Source organism: Loxodonta africana, chromosome Y (genome assembly GCF_030014295.1).
Source record: "Loxodonta africana isolate mLoxAfr1 chromosome Y, mLoxAfr1.hap2, whole genome shotgun sequence".
Classification (NCBI taxonomy): Eukaryota; Metazoa; Chordata; class Mammalia; order Proboscidea; family Elephantidae; genus Loxodonta; species Loxodonta africana.
The window spans coordinates 8,620,997-8,644,553 of NC_087370.1; the positions used below are offsets into that span (position 1 = coordinate 8,620,997).

A 23,557-nucleotide genomic window follows, 5' to 3' on the forward strand; every position below is an offset into this window, starting at 1 on the left:
CTTTAGCACTTACTAATAAAGACCAAAGACTGCAGCATTCAGTAAGGATTACAATTCACCATAAAGTCCTCATGACTGGACCGATAAGCAACATCATGAGAAATGGAGAAAATATTGATGTTGTCAAGGATTTCATTTTACTAAACCCACAATCAATGCCATGGAAGCAGCAGTCAGAAATCAATTGCATTGGGCAAATCTGAAGCAAAAGACCTCTTCAAAGTGTTAACAGGCAAAGATGTTGCGCAGAGAACTAAAGTGTGCCTGGCCCAAGCCATGGCATCTTCAATCACCTCTTTGATGGGAAAGCTGGAAATGATTAAGGAAGACAGAAGGAGAATTGATGTCTTTACACTATGGTGTTGGTGAAGAACATTGAACATACTACGTACTTCCAGAAGAATGAGCAAACCTGTCTTAGAGAAATACAGTTAGAAAACTGGATTTCATAACTAAAATTTTAAAAGTGTGTCTGCTAGCAAGAGACTGAAAAGAAAGAAAAACAGAGGCTAGGTGATAATATGTGCATGTTACATACTTGATAAGTGATTAATATCCAGGATATACAAAGAACTGGTATAAACTAAACAGTGACAGCAATAACAAAAATTAAAAAAACAAAGAGCTCACTTAAAAATTGGCAGTGGACTTAGGTAGACTTTCTAAAAGAAGATATGCAAATGACCGTTAACCACAAAAACAGATGCTCAACACCAGTAGTCATTAGACAAATTCAAATGAAATGCATGAGATTCTACTTTACCTCTATTAGTCTATTATAAAAAGAAAACAACAGCCACCTGTTAAAAACAAAGCCAAAACAATGTGTATAGAACTGGAGGAACAGAGCAAGTCTGCTTTGCTGCTGAGAATATCAAATAATGCAGCTTCTATGGAAAACAGTTAGGTGGTTCTTCAGAAAGTTAAACATAGAATTACTTGTTGTTCTTAGGTGTCATCAAGTTGGTTCTGACTCACAGTGACCCCATGAACAACAGAAAAAACAATGCCTGGGTGAGGCCAATCCTAAGAACCATTGCTATGTTTGGGCCTATATTTGCAACTATGGTGTCAATCCATCAGACTGAAGGTCTTCTATTTTTTACTTGTTCTCCATCTTAATAATCACGATGTCATTTTCCAGGGACTGGTCCTACCTAAAATCATGTCCAAAGTAGATGAGACAAACTCTCTCTATCCTTGCTTTCAAGGAACGTTCAGTCTGTGTTTCTTCCAAGACAGATTTGTTCAAACTTCTAGCTGTCCACGGAGTATTCTATACTCTTTGGGTACACCATACTGCAGAGTTATCGATTCTTTCGTCTTCTTTATTCATTGTACAGCATTCTCATGCACAGGAGCCAGCACCTGGGTAAAGCAGATGTTACAGAAGGGGAAAGTTAACAAAATATGCTGTTACAGCTTCACGGATATTGACAAGAGTGAAGGTAGGGGAGTGGTTTTGAAAATTACAATGTGATTGACAACGTAGAGAGATTATGGTTGGTGGGTCGGTGGCTCAGCGCTTGGTTGCTAAGCAAACATTTGGCAGTCTGAACCCACCAGCTGCTCCGTGGAAGAAAGATGCGGCAGTCTGCTTCCGTAAAGATGACAGCCTTGGAAACCCTATGGAGCAGTTGTACTCTGTCCTGTAGAGTCACTGTGAGTCAGAATCTACTCCCTGGCAACGGGTCTGGTTTGGTCTTTCATATCTCAAAGAACTAAAAGTTAATCCTTTAAGTTCCTGAGCCTCATGGATAGAGGTATTAATGGTGGTTCTAGCAAAATAACTCTCAGAAAAGCAACTCATTAATGAAGATGACAGTTGTATTTGTGCAAGTAGTTAAGTGTTTGGCTGTTCACCAAAAGGTTGATAGTTTGAACCCACCCAGTGCCATCAAGGGGGAAAACATCTGGTGATCTCCTCCTGTAAAGATTACAGCCTATGAAACCCTATGGGGCAGTTCTTCTTCATCATATTTATAGTTCAGATAAGTCAGGAACAACTTGATGGCACCTAACAACAGCAGGAGTGATTTTTTTTTCTTTCAAAGTTCTTGATTGTTGAGCCTGCCAGTTCTCACCAATAGTTTCCATGGACCAATTTCTATTTTAAATCCCATCATCTGCCTGAATCTGTCTGCTAGATATTACACTTTTCATTTTACACCTGACGAATCAGAATTTACCCTTATTTATTTATTTTTATTTTTTTAATTAACTTTTATTAAGCTTCAAGTGAACATTTACAAATCCAATCAGTCTGTCACATGTAAGTTTACATACATCTTACTCCCTACTCCCACTTGCTCTACCCCTGTTGAGTCAGCCCTTTCAGTCTCTCGTTTCGTGCCAATTTTGCCATCTTCCCTCTCTCTCTATCTTCCCATCCCCCCTCCAGTCAAGAGTTGCCAACACACTCTCCAGTGTCCACCTGATTTAATTAGCTCACTCTTCATCAGCATCTATCTCCCCACCACTGACCAGTCCCTTTCATGTCTGATGGGTTGTCTTCAGGGATGGTTCCTGTCCTGTGCCAACAGAAGGTCTGGGGAGCATTGCCGCCTGGATTCCTCTAGTCGCAGTCAGACCATTAAGTATGGTCTTTTTATGAGAATTTGGGGTCTGCATTCCACTGATCTCCTGCTCCCTCAGGAGTTCTCCGTTGTGCTCCCTGACAGGGCAGTCATTGATTGTGGCCGGGCACCAACTAGTTCTTCTGGTCTCAGGATGATGTAGGTCTCTGGTTCATGTGGCCCTTTCTGTCTCTTGGGTTCTTAGTTGTCATGTGACCTTGGTGTTCTTCATTTTCCTTTACTCCAGGTGGGTTGAGACCGATTGATGCATCTTAGATGGGCGCTTGTTAGCATTTAGGACCCCAGACGCCACATTTCAAAGTGGGATGCAGAATGTTTTCATGATAGAATTATTTTGCCAATTGACTTAGAAGTCCCCGCAAACCATGTTCCCCAGATCCCTGCCCCTGCTCCGCTGACCTTTGAAGCATTCATTTTATCCCGGAAACCTCTTTGCTTTTAGTCCAGACCAATTGGGCTGACCTTCCTTGTATTGAGTGTTGTCTTTCCCTTCACCCAAAGCAGTTCTTAGCTACTGATTGATCAATAAAAAACCCTCTGCCTCCCTCCCTCCCTCCCCCCTTCATAACCACAAAAGTATGCGTTCTTCTCAGTTTTCTCTATTTCTCAAGATCTTATAATAGTGGTCTTATACAATATTTGTCCTTTTGCCTCTGACTCATTTCGCTCAGTATAATGCCTTCCAGATTCCTCCATGTTATAAAATGTTTCACAGATTGGTCACTGTTCTTTATCGATGCGTAGTATTCCGTTGTGTGAATATAGCACAATTTATTTACCCATTCATCCATTGATGGACACCTTGGTTGCTTCCAGCTTTTTGCTATTGTAAACAGAGCTGCAATAAACATGGGTGTGCATATATCTGTTTGTGTGAAGGCACTTGTATCTCTAGGGTGTATTCCGAGGAGTGGGATTTCTGGGTTGTATGGTAGTTCTATTTCTAACTGTTTAAGATAACGCCAGATGGATTTCCAAAGTGGTTGTACCATTTTACATTCCCACCAGTAGTGTATGAGAGTTCCAATCTCTCCACAGCCTCTCCAACATTTATTATTTTGTGTTTTTTGGATTAATGCCAGTCTAGTTGGTGTGAGATGGAATCTCATCGTAGTTTTAATTTGCATTTCTCTAATGGCTAATGATCGGGAGCATTTTCTCATGTATCTGTTGGCTGCCTGAATATCTTCTTTAGTGAAATGTGTGTTCATATCCTTTGCCCACTTCTTGATTGGGTTGTTTGTCTTTTTGTGGTTGAGTTTTGACAGAATCATGTAGATTTTAGCGATCAGGCGCTGGTCTGAGATGTCATAGCTGAATATTCTTTCCCAGTCCGTAGGTGGTCTTTTTACTCTTTTGTTGAAGTCTTTAGATGAGCATAGGTGTTTGATTTTTAGGAGCTCCCAGTTATCGGGTTTCTCTTCATCATTTTTAGTAATGTTTTGTATTCTGTTTATGCCCTGTATTAGGGCTCCTAGGGTTGTCCCTATTTTTTCTTCCATGATCTTTATCGTTTTAGTCTTTATGTTTAGGTCTTTGATCCACTTGGAGTTAGTTTTTGTGCATGGTGTGAGGTATGAGTCCTGTTTCATTTTTCTGCAAATGGATATCCAGTTATGCCAGCACCATTTGTTAAAAAGACTATCTTTTCCCCAATTACCTGACACTGGTCCTTTGTCAAATGTCAGCTGCTCATACATGGATGGATTTATATCTGGATTCTCAATTCTGTTCCATTGGTCTATGTGCCTGTTGTTGTACCAGTACCAGGCTGTTTTGACTACTGTAGCTGTATAATAGGTTCTGAAATCAAGTAGAGTGAGGCCTCCCACTTTCTTCTTCTTTTTCACTAATGCTTTTCTTATCCAGGGGTTCTTTCCCTTCCATATGAAATTGGTGATTTGTTTCTCTATCCCTTTAAAATATGACATTGGAATTTGGATCAGAAGTGTGTTATATGTATAGATGGCTTTTGGTAGAATAGACATTTTTACTATGTTAAGTCTTCCTATCCATGAGCAGGGTATGTTTTTCCACTTAAGTATGTCCTTTTGAATTTCTTCTAGTAGAGCTTTGTAGTTTTCTTTGTATAGGTCTTTTACATCCTTGCTAAGATTTATTCCTAAGTATTTTATCTTCTTGGGGGCTACTGTGAATGGTATTGATTTGGTTATTTCTTCTTTGGTGTTTTTTTTTGTTGATGTAGAGGAATCCAAGTGATTTTTGTATGTTTATTTTATAACCTGAGACTCTGCCAAACTCTTCTATTAGTTTCAGTAGTTTTCTGGAGGATTCCTTAGGGTTTTCTGTGTATACGATCATGTCATCTGCAAATAGTGATAGCTTTACTTCCTCCTTGCCAATCCGGATACCCTTTATTTCTTTGTCTAGCCTAATTGCCCTGGCTAGGACTTCAAGTACGATGTTGAATAAGAGCGGTGATAAAGGGCATCCTTGTCTGGTTCCCGTTCTCAAGGGAAATGCTTTCAGGTTCTCTCCATTTAGAGTGATATTGGCTGTTGGCTTTGCATAGATGCCCTTTATTATGTTGAGGAATTTTCCTTCAATTTCTATTTTGGTAAGAGTTTTTATCATAAATGGGTGTTGAACTTTGTCAAATGCCTTTTCTGCATCTATTGATAACATCATGTGGTTTTTGTCTTTTGTTTTATTTATGTGATGGATTACATTAATGGTTTTTCTGATATTAAACCAGCCTTGCATACCTGGTATAAATCCCACTTGATCAGGGTGAATTATTTTTTTGATGTGTTGTTGGATTCTATTGGCTAGAATTTTGTTGAGGATTTTTGCATCTATGTTCATGAGGGATATAGGTCTATAATTTTCTTTTTATGTGATGTCTTTACCTGGTTTTGGTATCAGGGAGATGGTAGCTTCATAGAATGAGTTGGGTAGTATTCCGTCTTTTTCTATGCTTTGAAATACCTTCAGTAGTAGTGGTGTTAAGTCTTCTCTGAAGGTTTGGTAGAACTCTGCAGTGAAGCCGTCCGGGCCAGGACTTTTTTTTGTTGGAAGTTTTGATTACCGTTTCAATCTCTTTTTTTGTTATGCATCTATTTAGTTGTTCTACTTCTGAATGTGTTAGTTTAGGTAGGTAGTGTTTTTCCAAGAATTTATCCATTTCTTCTGGGTTTTCAAATTTGTTAGAGTACAATTTTTCGTAGTAATCTCTGTTGTGATGTGGTCCTTCTCGTTTCTTATTCGGGTTATTTGTTTCCTTTCCTGTATTTCTTTAGTCAGTCTAGCCAATGGTTTATCAATTTTGTTAATTTTTTCAAAGAACCAGCTTTTGGCTTTGTTAATTCTTTCAATTGTTTTTCTGTTCTCTAATTCATTTAGTTCAGCTCTAATTTTTATTATTTGTTTGCTTCTGGTGCCTGATGGGTTCTTTTGTTGCTCACTTTCTATTTGTTTAAGTTGTCGGGACAGTTCTCTGATTTTGGCTCTTTCTTCTTTTTGTATGTGTGCATTTATCGATATAAATTGGCCTCTGAGCAGTGCTTTTGCTGTGTCCCAGAGGTTTTGATAGGAAGTATTTTCATTCTCGTTGCATTCTATGAATTTCCTTATTCCCTCCTTGATGTCTTCTATAACCCAGTCTTTTTTCAGGAGGGTATTGTTCATTTTCCAAGTATTTGATGTCTTTTCCCTAGTTTTTCTGTTATTGATTTCTAGTTTCATTTCCTTGTGGTCTGAGAAGATGCTTTGTAATATTTCGATGTTTTGGACTCTGCAAACATTTGTTTTATGACCTAATATGTAGTCTATTCTAGAGAATGTTCCATGTGCACTAGAAAAAAAAGTATATTTTGCAGCAGTTGGGTGGAGAGTTCTGTATAAGTCAATGAGGTCAAGTTGGTTGATTGTTGTAAGTAGGTCTTCCGTGTCTCTGTTGAGCTTCTTACTGGATGTCCTGTCCTTCTCCGAAAGTGGTGTGTTGAAGTCTCCTACTATAAATGTGTAGGTGTCTATCTCACTTTTCAATTCCGTTAAAATTTGATTTATGTATCTTGCAGCCCTATCATTGGGTGCATAAATATTTAATATGGTTATGTCTTCCTGATCAATTGTCCCTTTTATCATTATATAGTGTCCTTCTTTATCCTTTGTGGTGGATTTAAGTCTAAAGTCTATTTTGTCAGAAATTAATATTGCTACTCCTCTTATTTTTTGCTTATTGTTTGCTTGATATATTTTTTTCCATCCTTTGAGTTTTAGTTTGTTTGTGTCTCTAAGTCTCAGGTGTGTCTCTTGTAGGCAGCATATAGATGGATCGTGCTTCTTTATCCAGTCCGTGACTCTCTGTCTCTTTATTGGTGCATTTAGTCCATTTACATTCAGCGTAATTATAGATAAATAAGTTTTTAGTGCTGTCATTTTGATGCCTTTTCATGTGTGTTGTTGGCCATTTCATTTTTCCACATACTTTTTTGTGCTGAGACGTTTTTCTTAGTAGATTGTGAGATCCTCGTTTTCATAATGTTTAACTTTATGTTAGTTGAGTCATTATGTTTTTCTTGGCTTTTTTCTTGAGTTATGGAGTTGATATTCCTTTTTGTGGTTACCTTATTATTTACCCCTATTTTTCTAAGTAAAAACCTAACTTGTATTGTTCTGTATCGCCTTGTATCACTCTCCATCTGGCAGTTCAATGCCTCCTGTATTTAGTCCCTCTTTTTGATTATTGTGATCTTTTACCTATTGACTTCCATGATTCCCTGTTATGTGTATTATTTTATTTATTTATTTATTTTTTAGAATTAATCTTAATTTGTTTGTTTTTGTGCTTTCCCTATTTGAGTTGATATCAGGACATTCTGTTTTGTGACGTTGTATTGTGCTGATACCTGATATTATTGGTGATCTGACCAAACAATCTCCTTTAGCATTTCTTGTAGCCTTGGCTTGGTTTTTGCAAATTCTCTAAACTTGTGTTTATCTGTAAATATCTTAATTTCTCCTTCATATTTCAGAGAGAGTTTTGCTGGATATATGATCCTTGGTTGGCAGTTTTTCTTGTTCAGTGCTCTGTATACGTCGTCCCATTCCCTTCTTGCCTGCATCGTTTCTGCTGAGCAGTCTGAACTTATTCTTATTGATTCTCCCTTGAAGGAAACCTTTCTTTTATCCCTGGCTGCTTTTAAAATTTTCTGTTTATCTTTGGTTTTGGCAAGTTTGATGATAATATGTCTTGGTGTTTTTCTTTTTGGATCAATCTTAAACGGAGTTCAATGAGCATCTAGGATAGATATCCTTTCGTCTTTCATGATGTCAGGGAAGTTTTGTGTCAGGAGTTCTTCAACTATTTTCTCTGTGTTTTCTGTCCCCCCTCCCTGTTCTGGGACTCCAATCACTCGCAAGTTATCCTTCTTGATAGAGTCCCACATGATTCTTAGGGTTTCTTCATTTTTTTAAATTCTTTTATCTGATTTTTTTTCAGCTATGTTGGTGTTGATTCCCTGGTCCTCCAGATGTCCCAGTCTACATTCTAATTGCTCGAGTCTGCTACTCTGACTTCCTATTGCGTTGTCTAATTCTGTAATTTTATTGTTAATCTTTTGGATTTCTACATGCTGTCTCTCTATGGATTCTTGCAACTTATTAATTTTTCTACTACGTTATTGAATAATCTTTTTGAGTTCTTCAACAGTTTTATCAGTGTGTTCCTTGGCTTTTTCTGCAGTTAGCCTAATTTCATTTGTGATGTCTTTAAGCATTCTGTAAATTAGTTTTTTGTATTCTGTATCTGATAATTCCAGGATTGTATCTTCATTTGGGAAAGATTTTGATTCTTTTGTTTGGGGGCTTGTAGAAGCTGTCATGGTCTGCTTCTTTATGTGGTTTGATATGGACTGCTGTCTCTGAGCCATCACTGGGAAACTAGTTTTTCCAGAAAATCTGCTGACTGGTACGCTGGCTCCTGGCTCTGAAAACAATCACTGTCTCCCCGTATTTGTTCGTTCTCCGTCTCTAAATCTGTGTTTGTTGTTCAGAGTTCGTAGATTGTTATGTATGTGATCGATTCACTTGTTTTTCCGAGTCTTTGTTGCAAGAGGGATCCGCGGTAGCGTCCACCTAGTCCTCCATCTTGGCCCCGCCCTCCACCCTTATTTATTTTATCTCATTCCTTTTCTTGAACATATTCCACTTTTTTGTAGCTTTTAGAATATCACTTGATGCTTTTATCGCTGCGTGCCTAACTGCATATGAACACACAAATGTAATCCTACATAAATGCCTGTTACCTGTTTCATTGGTTAATACAGCACTTTGAAATTGATGGATCTAACCTAAAAATCCAACTGTTATTCCACAATGTTAATGTCATCATTCAAACTATTTCTTAAACTCCTTTGGTAGAAATTGTTTGGAAAAGATAATATATAACCTACAAAAAATAATAAGTCCTATAGCTTTAAAACGTCTAGATTTTAACAAAGCCAGTATTTCCCACTTTGCTAGTATATGTCACACCTATCAACTGTTTGGAGTTCCTAGGTGGTACAAACAATTAACAAGCTCGGCTGCAACCCAGGAGGTTGGAGTCTACCCTGAGGTTCCTTGGAAGAATGGCCTGGTGACCTACTTCTGAAAAATCAGCCATTGAACACCCTAGGGAGCACAGTTCTACTCTGACACACGTGGGGGTGCCATGATTGTGGCTGTCTGAGTTAGACCAGAACTCACTGGCTTTGTCTGATTTTCCAACTCACCTTCTATTCTGTCTTACTCTGTGAAACTACCATTTGGATTGCCCACCTAATTCACAGGAGTTGGCTCTTCATAAATTTAGTAATTTCCTGGGCTGAAAGCCACTGTCAGAGATTTAAAAACTATTTCACATCATTGAGACAGTAAAAAAAAAAATGAGTTGTCTCTCAAAGCAATTTCAATGATATTAAAATGCAGAGGCCAAAAGGGAGAAGCAAAACACAGGGGATAGTTGATGGCTGGACTGGGAAAGCTTGCTGCAGGAAGTACTTAATAACTTTTACTCATATTTTCCGCCTTTAGCACCAGGCCTTTTTCACTTCTCTCTCAAATGCAAGTTAAAAAAAGATTCAAACCTAGAGAAAATAGAATAATACCATGAACACCTGTACACCCTTCATGGAGATTCACTAATTATTAATATTTTACCTTTTTTTGTCTCCTTTATTAATTTGTTGTACCATAGTGCCTTGTATGCTGCTGAGATGCTGGAAGGAATCCCGTGGGCCTTTCAAATACCAGCAGGGTCATCCATGGTGGACAGGTTTCAGTGCAGCTGCTGGACTAAGACTAGGGAGAAAGACCCAGTGATTTACTTCTGAAAGGCAGCCAGTGAAAACCCTGTGGATCCCAACAGCACACTGTCCTATACAGTACTGGATGATGAGCCCCTCGGGCTGGAAGCCGACCAGAACACACGGTGGTCACAGCAATGGACTCAAGCCGACCGACAATCATGGAGATGGTGCAGGGCCGGGCAGTGTGCATAGGGTTGTCATGAGTCAGAGCTGACTAGACACCAACTAACAACACAGAGGTTTGCTTGTGTTCTTTCTCTCTCCCCATGCATAAATACGCACACACACATTGTTGTTGTGAGTGCTGTCCAGGTCCTCGGACTCATAGCGATCCCATGTCACTTAAGAGAACTGCCGCACAGGGTTTCCTAGGCTGTAGTCTTTACAGCAGCAGATTGCCAGGTCTTTCTCACGCAGAGCCTCTTGTGTGGGTTCTGACTGCTAACCTTTCACTTAGCAGCCAAGGCCTTAACTACTGCACTACCAGGCGCATATATCATATATACATATATATTTTGTTGTTGTTCTTGTTAGGTCTTGTAGAGTTGATTCCAACTCAAAGGGACCCTATGTAGAACAGAATGAAACACTGCCTGGTCCAGAGCCATCCTCACAATCGTTATGCTTGAGCCCGTTGTTGCAGCCACTGTGTCAATCCATCTCATTGAGGGGCTCCCTCTTTTTCACTGCCCCCCTACTTTACCAAGCATGATGTCCTTCTCCAGGGACTGGTCCTTCCTGATAACATGTCCAAAGGAGTTGGGACAAAGTCTCACCATCCTCTCTTCTAAGGAGAATTGTGGCTATACTTATTCTAAGACATGTATGTATATGTGTGTGTGACTTTTTCTCACTAGTATATACATTAGGGTTTTTCTCTGTGAATCTTACCTTATGTCAATATCTTAGTAAAGACGTACATATTATTTTAAGGCTATGGATGTTCCCTTTCTAGCTTTGTTAAAAATGACCTTTTCCTCACCAGTACATACATGAAGTTTCTTCTCTGTGAATCCTGCCTTCATTTTTCTCCGGGTATAGATGTTAATTTCCAGCCCTCACAAGCCATGTGTCTTTTTTTAAGTAGGTATCAATGCAAATTTCCTTTCATATGGACTCTGACCATCTTTAATCATGAATATGAATACTACCTCTCTGGCTGTACTTACTCTGGCCCCCTTTTCCCTTGGCTATGGATGCATTTTTCTGGCTCAGGGAACCCTGACCTTCAGTCTCCCAATATATTAGTTTCTTGACTCTAACAACCACGGCCTGTTTAATACTCAGATCCAGTTTCAGGTTTTTACTCACATTTGGATTCTTTAAACTCTGTCTTTACGTTTCATAGGATATGGATTCTAGCTCCCTGGCCATGAGAACCATGGGCTGTTTTCACTAGAGTATGGATGTAGGCTGTTAGCTTTATGAACCCTAATCTGTTTTTGGCCATGAACGTGGTTGCTACTTACCTGCTTATAGGAAACATAACACAATTCTTAGCACAATCTGAATCAGACCAGGGCTTTGTGAACCCTGATCTTCTCTTAAATAGTATATGAATGTAGCTTCCTGGCTTTAAGAAGCATGATGTATCTTTTACTAAAATATGATTTCAGGCTCATGATTCTTTGAACCCTAACCTCCTTTCTCCTTGTATATGGAGGTTGTAATATTGTGCCCTCCTTATGTTACGATATGGATGAATTCCAGGTTTTATTAATCCTCACCTCTTATTTCACTGGCTATGAGTGCTCACTTTATGGCTGTAATGACCTTGACGTTAGTATCATTACTATTTTGTAGGTAAATGTTTAGTCTCAGAGCTTGTTATGCCCCGTCTTGTTTTTCTTTGAGCATGCATGCTAACCTCTTGACTGTAATAAATATGCCATATTTCCTACTGCCCATGACTCACTGCCATCGAGTGGATTCTGATGCACAGCAACTCTGTAGGAAGGAGTAGAACTGCCACATGCTTTTCAAAGCAGTGTCTGGTGGATTTGAACTCCCGACCTTCTGGTTAGCATCTGTAACTCTCAAACACTGTGCCACCAGGGTTCCTATTGGGATGTGGATTTAGTTTCCAAGTATGCATATCTTGAGTTCCTCTTCAGCTGGATGTAGATGCTAATTTCCTGGCTGCAACAACCATGACCTGTTTCTTGCTATGAAATTAATGCAGGCTCCTGCTGGTATGAACTTTGGCCTCTTATTTTCCCTTTGATAAGTTTTCTAGCTGTCTGATTGTAATATTTATTGAAAATTACATAACAGGGTATGTATCCATACTATTATCTTTCTTGTTGTCATTGTTTGGTGCCATTTAGTCCACTCTGACTCATAGTTACTCTATGTACAGCAGAATAAAACACTGCCTGTCCCTGCACCATCCTCACAATGGCTGCTATGTTTGAAGCCATTGTTTGCAGACACTGTGCTAATCCATCTGGTCGAGGGCCTTCTCCTTTCTTGCTGACCCTCTACCAAGTACGATGTCCTTCCCTACTGATGACGTGTCCAAAGTGTGTGAGATGAAGTCTTTCAATCCTTGCTTCCAAGGAACACTCTGGCTGCACTTCTCCCAAGACAGATTTGTTCATTCTTCTAGCAGTTCGTAGTATATTCAATATTCTTCTCCAACACCATAACTCAAAGGCATCGGTTCTTCTTCAGACTTCCTTATTCACTGTCCAGCTTTTGAACGCTTAAGTGGTGATTGAAAATATCATGGCTTGGGTCAGGTACAACTTAAAATAACATCTTTGATATTCAACACTTAAAAGAGGTCTTTTTGCAGAAGATTTGCCAAGTGCGATACATCATTTGATTTACTGACTGCTGGCACGGACGGTGTATCCAAGTAAAATGAAATCCCTGACAACTTCTACCTTTTCTCCATTTCTCAGGATGTTGCTTGTTGGCCCAGTTTTAAGAATTTTTCTTTTCTCTATGTTGGGGCATAATTCATACTGAAGGCTACAGTCTTTGATCTTTATCAGTAAGTGCTTCAAGTCCACTTCGTCTTCAGTGAGCAAGGTTGTATCATCTATCTCTCTCAGATTGTTAATGAGTCTTCCTGCAATCCTGATGACACATTTTTCTTCAGACAGTCCAGCTTCTCACATTATTTGATCAGCATATAAATTGAGTATGTATGGGGAATGGATACAACCCTGATGCATATCTTTCCTGATTTTAAACCACACGGTATTCCCTTGTTCTTCTTGAGCAACTGATTCATAGTCTATGTACAGGTTCCACACCAGCAAAATTAAGTGTTCTAAAAACCCATACTTCACAATGTTATCCATAATTTGTTATCCACATAACTGAATGTCTTTGCATAGTCAATAAAACACACGTAGATATCTTTCTGGTATTCTCTGCTTTCAGCCATGACCCATCTGACATTGGCAATGAAAACATTTTTCTGTGTCGTCTTCTGAATCCATCTTGAATTTATGGAAGTTTCCTACTGATATACTGCTGCAACTGTTTTTTAAATTATCTTCAGCAAGATTTTACCTGCATGTGATATTGATGGTATTGTTTGATAATTTCTGCACTCTGCTGGATCACCTTTCTTTAGAATGGTACCAAATATGGATGTCTTCCAGTAGATTGGTCAGGTTGCTGTGAGCACTTCCAGTACCACTTTCATTTGTTGAAGCATCTCCGTGGGTATTCTGTCACTTCCTATGTTTTTGACCAACACCTGCAGTGTAGCTTCAGCTTCTTCCTTCAGTCCCATAGGTTCTTGCTCGTAGAATACCTACAAGCCTTTTAACCTTTATCTCCTCTCTAAATGAATATGCATGCTGAATACTTCCCACATCTGAGAATTACTAGTTCAGTTTTAATTGAGGAGGAGTTAGCATAAGTGCTTCACATTCCTTCCCCGAACAAAAATTCCAAGAAACTAACAAACTGGTAGAAGCAATTTGTCAGAAATCTGAAAGACAATCAAAATTTCTGGCAATGAAGTAGATGTTGAATAAAGAAAAGGTGACATCAGAAAGGTCAGAAAGAGGACTTCCAGTGAGCAGGCAGCATTAATGTAGTACACTCATGACCCCCTACCACAATGAGAGGAAAAAACAAGATTGATGAATTTGGCGATCTCAGAACTCTCTCCAGGGAAGGGCTGGAGAACTAGCCTGATTACCAAATTAGGAGACAGTTGTAGCAGGGACAGTGGGAAGGATATCTGTAGAACTTCCATGCTTTACTCACCAGCCCAGCTAGTATGGCCATTTTAAGAAGGCTCTGGGTGGTATCTCCAAATGAAACAGTACCCAGGGCAGGAGCAAAATGAAAGAGTCAGACTGAGACCTAGATACAGAATAAACAGACATGGAAAGTTTTAACAAGATGGGAAAGGCATACACTGCAGTTGACCAGATCTGACGGAGAGCAGTTCTTGACTGCAGCATAGAATTGAGCTCCAGGAACTCCAGGAAAAAACAGTCAGAGTAAAGTGGTGTGGAATGGCCTGGGTAAAATACATGAGCACATGGTAGAAATGGCAGAGAGCGTACCCCTAAGGAGGGACGCAGGATAGAAGCAACAATGAGGGTGTGTGCTCCAAAATGTGAGGTGAGGGTACTGGTAAAAGAGTCCAGGATTAGTGCATGGGACCACATACCAGCAGTAGGACAGCAACTCTTCAGGCAAATCCTAGTACCCTGTTACCTACTACCATAGAAGTGAATCGGGGTTCTTGAGCCAAGAGTTGTTGTTCCCCTGGGTAGAACATAGTGAGATCCACTACCACTGGACTTCTGGCACAACAGAGAAAGACTAGGAAACACCTACCAGTCACCTGACAGCTTGCCAAGAACAAAATTCAAGACAGAAGAATAGAACTGTCAGCCCAAAAAACAAAGAGGTAAGGCTGACATAGTTTCGGCCAAGACATCTGAACAAGCTGTCTTGGGACAGTATGGCTGAGTGACCACAGCTAGGAAGGAAGTTTCTTTGAACCACCAGAGGAAACAATGAGGAAGAAGAGCAACCTAAACAGAAGGGTCAGAACCCACTCTCCTGGTCTATTAATCAAACAAATGAAATATTAAATAAATCAGTAAATTTAATGTCTAAAATACAACAGTCAGTTAGAAAGCATATGTTGAGACAGGAAACCATAGCTCATACAATGACCAAAATAAGAGGAAATAAATTGTCCCTGAGAAAGGTCATATAATAGAAATACTCAACAAGGATTTTATGGTTAGTATTACATATGTTCAAAGAGATACTGAAAAGTACAGAAAAAAATCTAAGAGAAATTAGAAAAACAATACAAAAAACAAGAACTTTAATAACATAGAAAACTGAAATATATATATAGATAGATATATACAAATACTAACCCACTAGAGCTCAGTAATAAAAGAGATGAGCTGCAAAATGGAACGATACAAAAGTAGAATGGAAATAACAGAGACATCCAGTGAACATAAAGACAGAACTTTGAGAAACCTTAGTCTGAGGAGCAATAGGAAAAAACAAAGAGAGAATGAAGGAAAATGAACAAAGTCTAAGAGAGATGTGAGAGACCATCAAGAAAAATAACTTATGCATTATGAGTGCAATAGGCAGAGACGAGAGTGAGAGGGCCAGAAAGAATTTTTGAAGAAATAATGGCAGAATACTTCCCAAACATCATAAAAGAAAGGAAATATAATCTCCAAGAAGCTCAGTGAACTACATTTAAGATAAAACCTAAAAGAAATTCACCAAGGCATTTCATAATCAAACTCCAGAGAAGCAAGAACAAAGAGAAAATTTGGAGAGAATGAGAAAAGAGAACTGTTATATACAAGTTGTCCCAAGTAAGTGCTGACTTACCTGATGGCACAGTGCTTCGCTGTCCAAAAGTTGGCAGTTGAGATGTACCATTTGCTCCTTAGGATCCCTATGGGACAGTTCTACTCTGTCCTGTAGGGTCACTATGAGTCTAAATTGCAATCGGTTTTGGTTATATTTTCAGAAACCACGGAGGCAAGAAAGTAATGGATGACATATTTAAAGTGCAGAAATAGAAAAAAAAAATGGAAGAATAATATACACAGCAAAAATATCGTTTGGAAACAAGGGAGAAATTAACACATTCTCAAATAAGCAAAAATGAAGGGAATTTCTTAGCACCAGATCCGCCCTACAAGAAATACTAAAAGGACTCTTCCACAAAGAAAAATAATGGCACTAAAGAGTAACCTGAAGGGATACATACCCAAAAGCATTGTCAGTATAAACATGACACCTAAGACACTTTAGGATGGCAAATACTTAACTAAGGCAAAATTATATGCCAAAAATAGGAGCAAAATACATACAACAATAAAGTAATTTACCTTCACATTACAGGAATGCGAAGAGACTAAGATGTAATTGATAATAGCACCTAACGAACAGGGAGGATGAGTGTCAACACAGAATTTTTTTATGTTAAGGAAGTCGAGGTGTTATCAAGATATATCAGTTTGTTATAAATGCAAGGTGTTAAATACAAATCTCATGGAAAGCACAAAAAATTAAATTAAAAAAATCATTCCTGAAAATAAATAGTAGAGCAAACAAAATGTCTCAGCACTCACAGGAAAATAATAAATAAGATGAAGAAAAGCCCATCTTCGTAAAGAATTTAGCACTGAATGTAAAGAACAAAGAAACCGTAAATTTCACCAAAATTAAAACAAGTAAAAAGTACAACAAAATGTCAGAAGTAAATCTACCCACACTGATAATCACCATAAATGTAAATAGATTAAATACTCTTATCAAGAGGTGGAGAGTGGCAGAATGGATTGAAAAAATATAAAACACACAAAGGAATAAGAAAAAAAAAAGCATTATACATCTATGTGGTGCCTACACCTTCGGAACAAGGACGTACATAGTTTAAAACCTAAAAAATGAAAAAAAAAAGTCAATGCAAATAGCAATTGAAACAAAACAGGTGTGATAATATCTGAAAAATTAGGCATTAAATTAATATTATAAAAGATAAAAGAACAACTATGTCGATTCAAGAAGACATAACAATTACAAATACACATCTAACACCAGAACCTCAAAATATATAAAGCAATCTCTGACAGACTTGAGCAGAGAATGGAAAGGTGTGCAATAAAAGTCATTGTTTTGTGCTGTTGTATCAATCGCAGCTCATAACTATGCTACAGGACAGAGTAGAACTGCCCCATAGAGTTTCCTACGCTAAATTTTTAAGAGAATAGGTTATCTTTTCTTTTGCAGAGCTGTTGGGTATGTTTGACCTGCCAACGTTTTGGTTAGCAGCCAAGCTCTTAATGATTGTGCTACCAATGTATGAAAAGTTACAATAGTAGGAAACTTTAAAACACCATTTTTCTGTTATGAAAGGAAATAGAAAGCAGATCAATAAGGAAATAGAAGACTTAACTATCACTATTAAACAAGTGGACCTACCAGGCATTTATGGAACACTGCCCCACAGCAGCTCTAGCATACATTCTTCTCCAATGAACTAAGATTATTCTCCAATATAGACAATATTTTAGTGCTTAAAGCAAACTTTAATAAACATAAAGAGACTGAAACCATACAAAGCATCTTTTGAGACTATAACAGAATCAAGTTAGAAATCAAAAACAGAAAGTAAAGGGGCTGGATAATACAAGGAAATTAGTAGCACAGTACTAAAGATATAAAGGATTGCAGCAGAAAAGAGGAGAGATATTTTAAAAAATTAGAATTAAACAAGAATGAAGATACACTATACCAAAACCTATAAAACATACTGAAGGAATTGCTAAGAGAAATTATTAGCATTGAGTGATTAAGAATGAATGAGTATCCCACATCGATGGTTTAACTCCCTACCATGAAGACACAGAAAAGGAACAGCAGAAAAAGACCAAACTATCAAAAAAAAAAGAAAATAATAAAGATCCTGGGAGAAATAAATGATCTCGTAAATAGAAAAACAATTGAAAGAGTCAATGAAACCAGAAGTTGGTTGTTTGAAAGAATCAATAGACAATCTACTGCCTAAACTGACAAAGGAAAAAAACTGAGAAGATGCAAATAACCAAAGTAAGAAATGAAGGTAGAGACATTCCAACAGATAAATGAAAAGGAACATAAGAGAATACTATGGAAAGTCACATTTCAACAAACTGGAATGCTTAGATAAAATGAACCTACACCTAGACACATAACCTATTGCTACTAACACACACACACACACACACACACACACACACAAACACACACAAATAAAAAATATCAACTAACCCTTAAGAAAAGAGAAGATTCAGTCATCAAACACCTCCCTTTCCCCCAACCAGAAAAAAAAAAAAAAAAAATGACCAGATGGCTTCACTGGAGAACCTAGCAAACAGTGATGCTACTCAAAGTCTTCCAAAATATAGGACAGAGAGGAATGTTTCTTTGGTCCTTCTATTAAGCCAGCATGACTTTGATACCAAAGCCAGACAAACACATCACAAGAAAAGAAAACTACAGACCAAAATCCCTCATAAATATAGACATAAAAACTCTGAACAAAATATTAGCAAACAGAATCCAATAGCACATTAAACAAAAAATTATGCCACGATCAAATTGTATTTATTCCAGGAATTCAAGGCTGGTTCAACATTAGAACATCAATCAATGAAATATACCACACTAAAAAAAAGAAACACCATATGATCATCTGAATATGTATAAAAAAATATTTTAGTAAAATCCTACACCATTTCCTTATTAAAACTTTTGACAAATAGAAATGAAGGGGAAATACCTTAACACGATTAAGGGCATCTGTGAAAAACCAAGTGACAATATCAAAGTCAATAAAGAATGACCAGAGCCTTCCCTTTGTAAGGAGAATGAGACAAGCATGGCCCCTATCACAACTTATATTCAATATTGTTATGGAAGTCCTAGAGAGCACAGTAAGACTAAAGAAAAAAAAGGAAGGGAGGGAGGGAGGAAAGAAAGACAAAAAGAAAAAATGTATCCAAAGTAGAAGACGTAAAACTATCTCTTTTTGGAAATGACATGATAACATGCGTATAAAATCCTGAAGTTTTCACAACAAATTTGCTAGAACAAATAGAAAAATAAAGCAAGTTGCAGGCTACAAGATCAACACACCAATCACTTGGGTTTTCTGTGCTGCAACAATAAGAGATCAGAAAAGGAAATCAAGTAAGCAGTATCACTTGCAATGTTGTTGTTAGATGCTTAGAGCTCGTTCTAATTCATAAAGACCCTACAAACACTGCCTGGGCCTGTGTTATCCTCACCATTGTTGTTACCCTTGAGCCCATTGTTGGGGCAACTGTGTCAATCAACCTTGTTGAGCGTATTCCTCTTTTTAGCTGACCATCTACTTTACAGGTATGTGAAAAAGGTGAAGATCCCCAACAAGATAGACTGACACAGTGGCTCCAACAATGGGCTTAAGCATAACAACAATTGTAAGGATGGCACAGGTCCAACCAGGATCAGGCAGTGTTTTGTTCTGTTTTATATGGGGTCACTATGAGTTGGAACTGACTAGATGGCACCTAACAACAACAACAACTACCACTTTACCAAATATGATGTCCTTCTTCGAGGACGGGTCCCTTCATAACGCATCCTAAGTACGGGAGGCAAAGTCTCACCATCCTTGCCTCTAAGGAGCATTCTGGCTGTGTTTTACTTCTTCCAAGACAGATTTGTTCCTTCTTCGAGGGGTCCACAGTATATTCAATACTTTTTACCAACACCATAATTCAAATGCATCAGTTCAGTGTTCTTTATTCTTTGTCCAGCTTTCGCATGTACATGAGGTGACTGAAAAAGGTGTACACATGAGGTGTACATGGCTTGGGTCATGTGCACCTTAGACCTTAAAGTGACATATTTGCTTCTTTACACTTTAAAGAGGTCTTTTACAGCAGATTTGCCTGGTACAACACTTCTTTTGATTTCTTGACAGCTGCTCCCATGGGTGTTGATTTTGGATGCAAGTGAAATGAAATCCTTGGCAAATTCAATCTTTTCTCCTTTTATCATGACATTGCTTACTGGTCTGATTGTGAGGGTTTTTGTTTCCTTTAAATTGAGGTGTAATCCATATTGAAGGCTGTGGTCTTTGATATCATGAGAAAGTGTTTCAAGCGCTGTTCACTTTCAGCCAGCACAATTGTGTCATCTGAATATCGCTGGTAGTTAATGAGTCTTCCTCAAATGCTGATGCCCCTTTCTTCTTCATATAGTCCAGCTTTATGGATTTTTTGTTCAGCATGTGGATTGAATAAGTATGGTGAAAGGATACAACCCTAAGGCACCTTCCTGATTTGAAACTATGTAGTATCCTCTCATTCTATTGGAATGACTGTATGTTGGTCTATGTAGATTCCTCATCAAAACAGTTAAGTGTTGTGGAATACCCATTCTTTGTAATGTTATTCTTAATTTGTTATGATCCACACAGTTGAATGCCTTTGCACGGTCAATAAAACACAGGTAGACATATTTTAGGTATTCTCTGCTTTCAGCCAGCATCCATCTGACATCAGCAATGATATCCCTCATTCCATGTCCTCTCCTGTCTCCAGCTTGAATTTCTGGCAGTTCCTTGTTGATGTATTACTGCATTTGGTTTCAAATGATCTTCAGAAAAATTTTACTTGTGTGTGATAGTAATAGTATTATTTGATAACTTCTGCACTCTGTTGGATCACATTTTTCTGGAATGGGTACAAACATCAATTTCTTCCAGCTGGTTGGCCAGGTTACTATCTTCCATATTCTTGGCATAGATGAGTGACTGCGTCCAGCTCTGGGTCCATTTGTTGAAACGTCTCACTTGGTATTCTGTCTATTCCTGAAGCCGTGTTTTTTTTTTTTTTTTTTTTACCAATGCCTTCAGTGAAGCTTGGATTTCTTCCTTCAACAGCTTCCATTCTTGATCATACGGTACTTCCTGAAATAGTTGAGCATCAACAAATTCTTTTTAGTACAATGATTCTGTGTACTCCTTCCATCTTCTTTTGATGCTTCTTGTGTCGTTTAATATTTTCCCCATAGAATCTTTCAAAATTAGAACTTGTTGTTAGGCATGTCCAGTCAATACTGACTCATAGATAACTTATGCATGATAGAATGAAACAATTCTCAGTTCTGTGCCATCCTCACAATTGTTGCTATGTTTGTGCCCATTGTTGCAGCCACTGAGTCAATCCATTTCATTGAGGGTCTTCCTCTTTTTTTGTTGACCCTCCGCTTTACCAAGCATGATGGCCTTCTCCAGGGACTGATCCCTCCTGATAAGATGTCTGAAGTACTTGAGATGTAGCCTTGCCATCCTTGTTTCTAAGGAGTATTCTGGTTGTACTTCTTCTAAGACAGATTTGTTCATTCTCTTGGCAGTCATGGTATAGTCAATATTCTTCTACAACACCACAATTCAAAGGCATCGATTCTTCTTCTGTCTTCCCTATTAATTGTCCACCTTTCAAATGCGTATGAGTTGATTGGAAACACCGTGGCTTGGGTCACATGCACCTTAGTCCTCAAGGTAAAAATTTTTATTTTCACCACTTTAAAGAGGGTTTTTGCAGCAGATTTGTCCAAGGCAATGTATCTTTTGATTTCTTTACTGCTGCTTCCATGGTTGTTGATTGTGGATCCAAGTAAAATGAAATTCTTGACAACTTCAAACTTTTCTCCCTTCATTGTCATGTTGCTTATTGGTCCAGTTGTGAGGATATTTGTTTTCTTTTTGTTGAGGTGTAATCCATACTGAAGGATGTGGTCTTTGATCTTAATAAGTGCTTCAAGTCCTCTTCACTTTCAACAAATAAGGTTGTGCCATCTACATAACACATGTTGTTAATATTTTTTCCCCCAATCCTGATGTCCCTTCCTTCTTCATATAATCCAGTTTCTCAAATTATTTGCTCAGTATACATATTGCAGCTTAAGACTTGAATTTTCTCTTCAGTTCTTTCAGCCTGAGAAGTGCTGAGTGTGTTCTTGCCTTTTGGCTTTTGTACTCTAGGTCTTTGCACATTTCATTATAATACTTTACTTTGTCTTTTCTAGCTGCCATTTGAATCCTCTGTTCAGCGCTTTTACTTTATATTTTCTTCCTTTTGCCTTAGTTACTCTACATTCAAGAACAAGTTTCAGACCCTTTTCTGACATCTGTTTTGGTCTTTTTCTTTCATTACTTTTTAATGACTTCTTCCTTTCTTCATGCCCTTGATGTTATCCCACTGTCTGTGTGGCCTTTGGTCATTAGTGTTTAATGAGTCAAATATATTCTCAGATGACCTCTAAATTCAGGTGGGATATACCCAAGTTCATACTTTGGCCGTTGTTGACTTGTTCTGATTCTCTTCAGCTTCAGCTTGAGCTTGCTTATGAGCAATTGATGGTGTTTCCCGGAGTCATCCCCGTGGTTCTTATGACTGAATTGAGCTTTTCCACAGTCTCTTTCCACAGACTTAGTCATTTTGATTCCTGTGTATTTATTCTGGTGAGATTGACAGGTATACATGATGTTTATTTTGTTGAAAAAAGGTACTTGTAATGAAGAAGTCATTGGTCATGCAAAGCTCTGTCAGGCCATGTGGTCCCTGGCATTGTTTATATCACCAAGGCCATATTTTCCAACTACTGTGTCTACTTCTTTGTTTCCAACCTCTGCATTCCAATCACCAGTAATTATTAATGCATTTTGATTGCATGTTTGATCAATTTCAGACTGCAGAAGGTGGTACGAATTGTCAATTTCTTTATCATTTCTCTTAGTGTTTGGTGTGTCAATTTGAAAAATAGTCATATTAACTTGTCTTTCTGTAGGTATATGGATATTTTCCTATTATTGACAGTGTTGTGCTTCAGTTTAGAGCTTGAAATGTTCTTTTTGATGGTGAATGCATTGCCATTCCTCTTTAATTTGTCATTCTCAGCAGAGTAGATCATACGATAGTCAATTCAAAATGGCCTTTACCAGTCCACTTCAGCTCTCTAATGCCTAGGATACCAATGTTAATGTGTTCCATTTCATTTTTGATGAATTCAGATTTTCCTAATTAATTCATTGTACATTGATTATTAACGTACATTCTTATTATTAATGTATGTTTGCAGGGGGTTCTTCTCATCTTGAGTTGTGTCACATGAGTAAATGAAGACCCCAAAAGCTTGCCTTCATCTTTGTCAGTATGGTTGACTCTACTTTGCGGAGGAAGCTCTTCCCCAGTCCTATTCTGAGTGCCTTCCAACCTGAGGGGCTCGTTTTCTGGCTCTATCTCAGACAATGTTCCTTTGCTCTTAATATAGTTTTCACTGGCTAATCTTTTGAGAAGTAGAGCACCGGGTCCTTTATCCTAGTTTGTCTTAGTCAGGAAGCTCAGGTGAAACCTGTCCACCATGGGTGACCTTGCTGGTATTTCAAGCAAGGTATAGCTTCTAGTATTACAGCAACGTGGATGCCAATACAATGAGAAAATAACACACCTGTGGGAATCACTAACAATCTTGTTATTAGGTGCCCTCGAGTCGCTTCTGACTCAGAGGGACCCTATGTACAATAGCACTAAACACTGCCCACTCTTACACCACCCTCACAATCATTTTTATACTTGAGCCCGT

The 23,557-nt window shown here is 38.2% G+C and overlaps 1 pseudogene; it reads right to left on the reverse strand.

Moving 5' to 3' along the window:
- The window catches only part of LOC135229018 (lysophosphatidylcholine acyltransferase 1-like), a 37,721-nt pseudogene that overhangs the window by 3,764 nt on the left and 10,400 nt on the right, over positions 1 to 23,557 (reverse strand).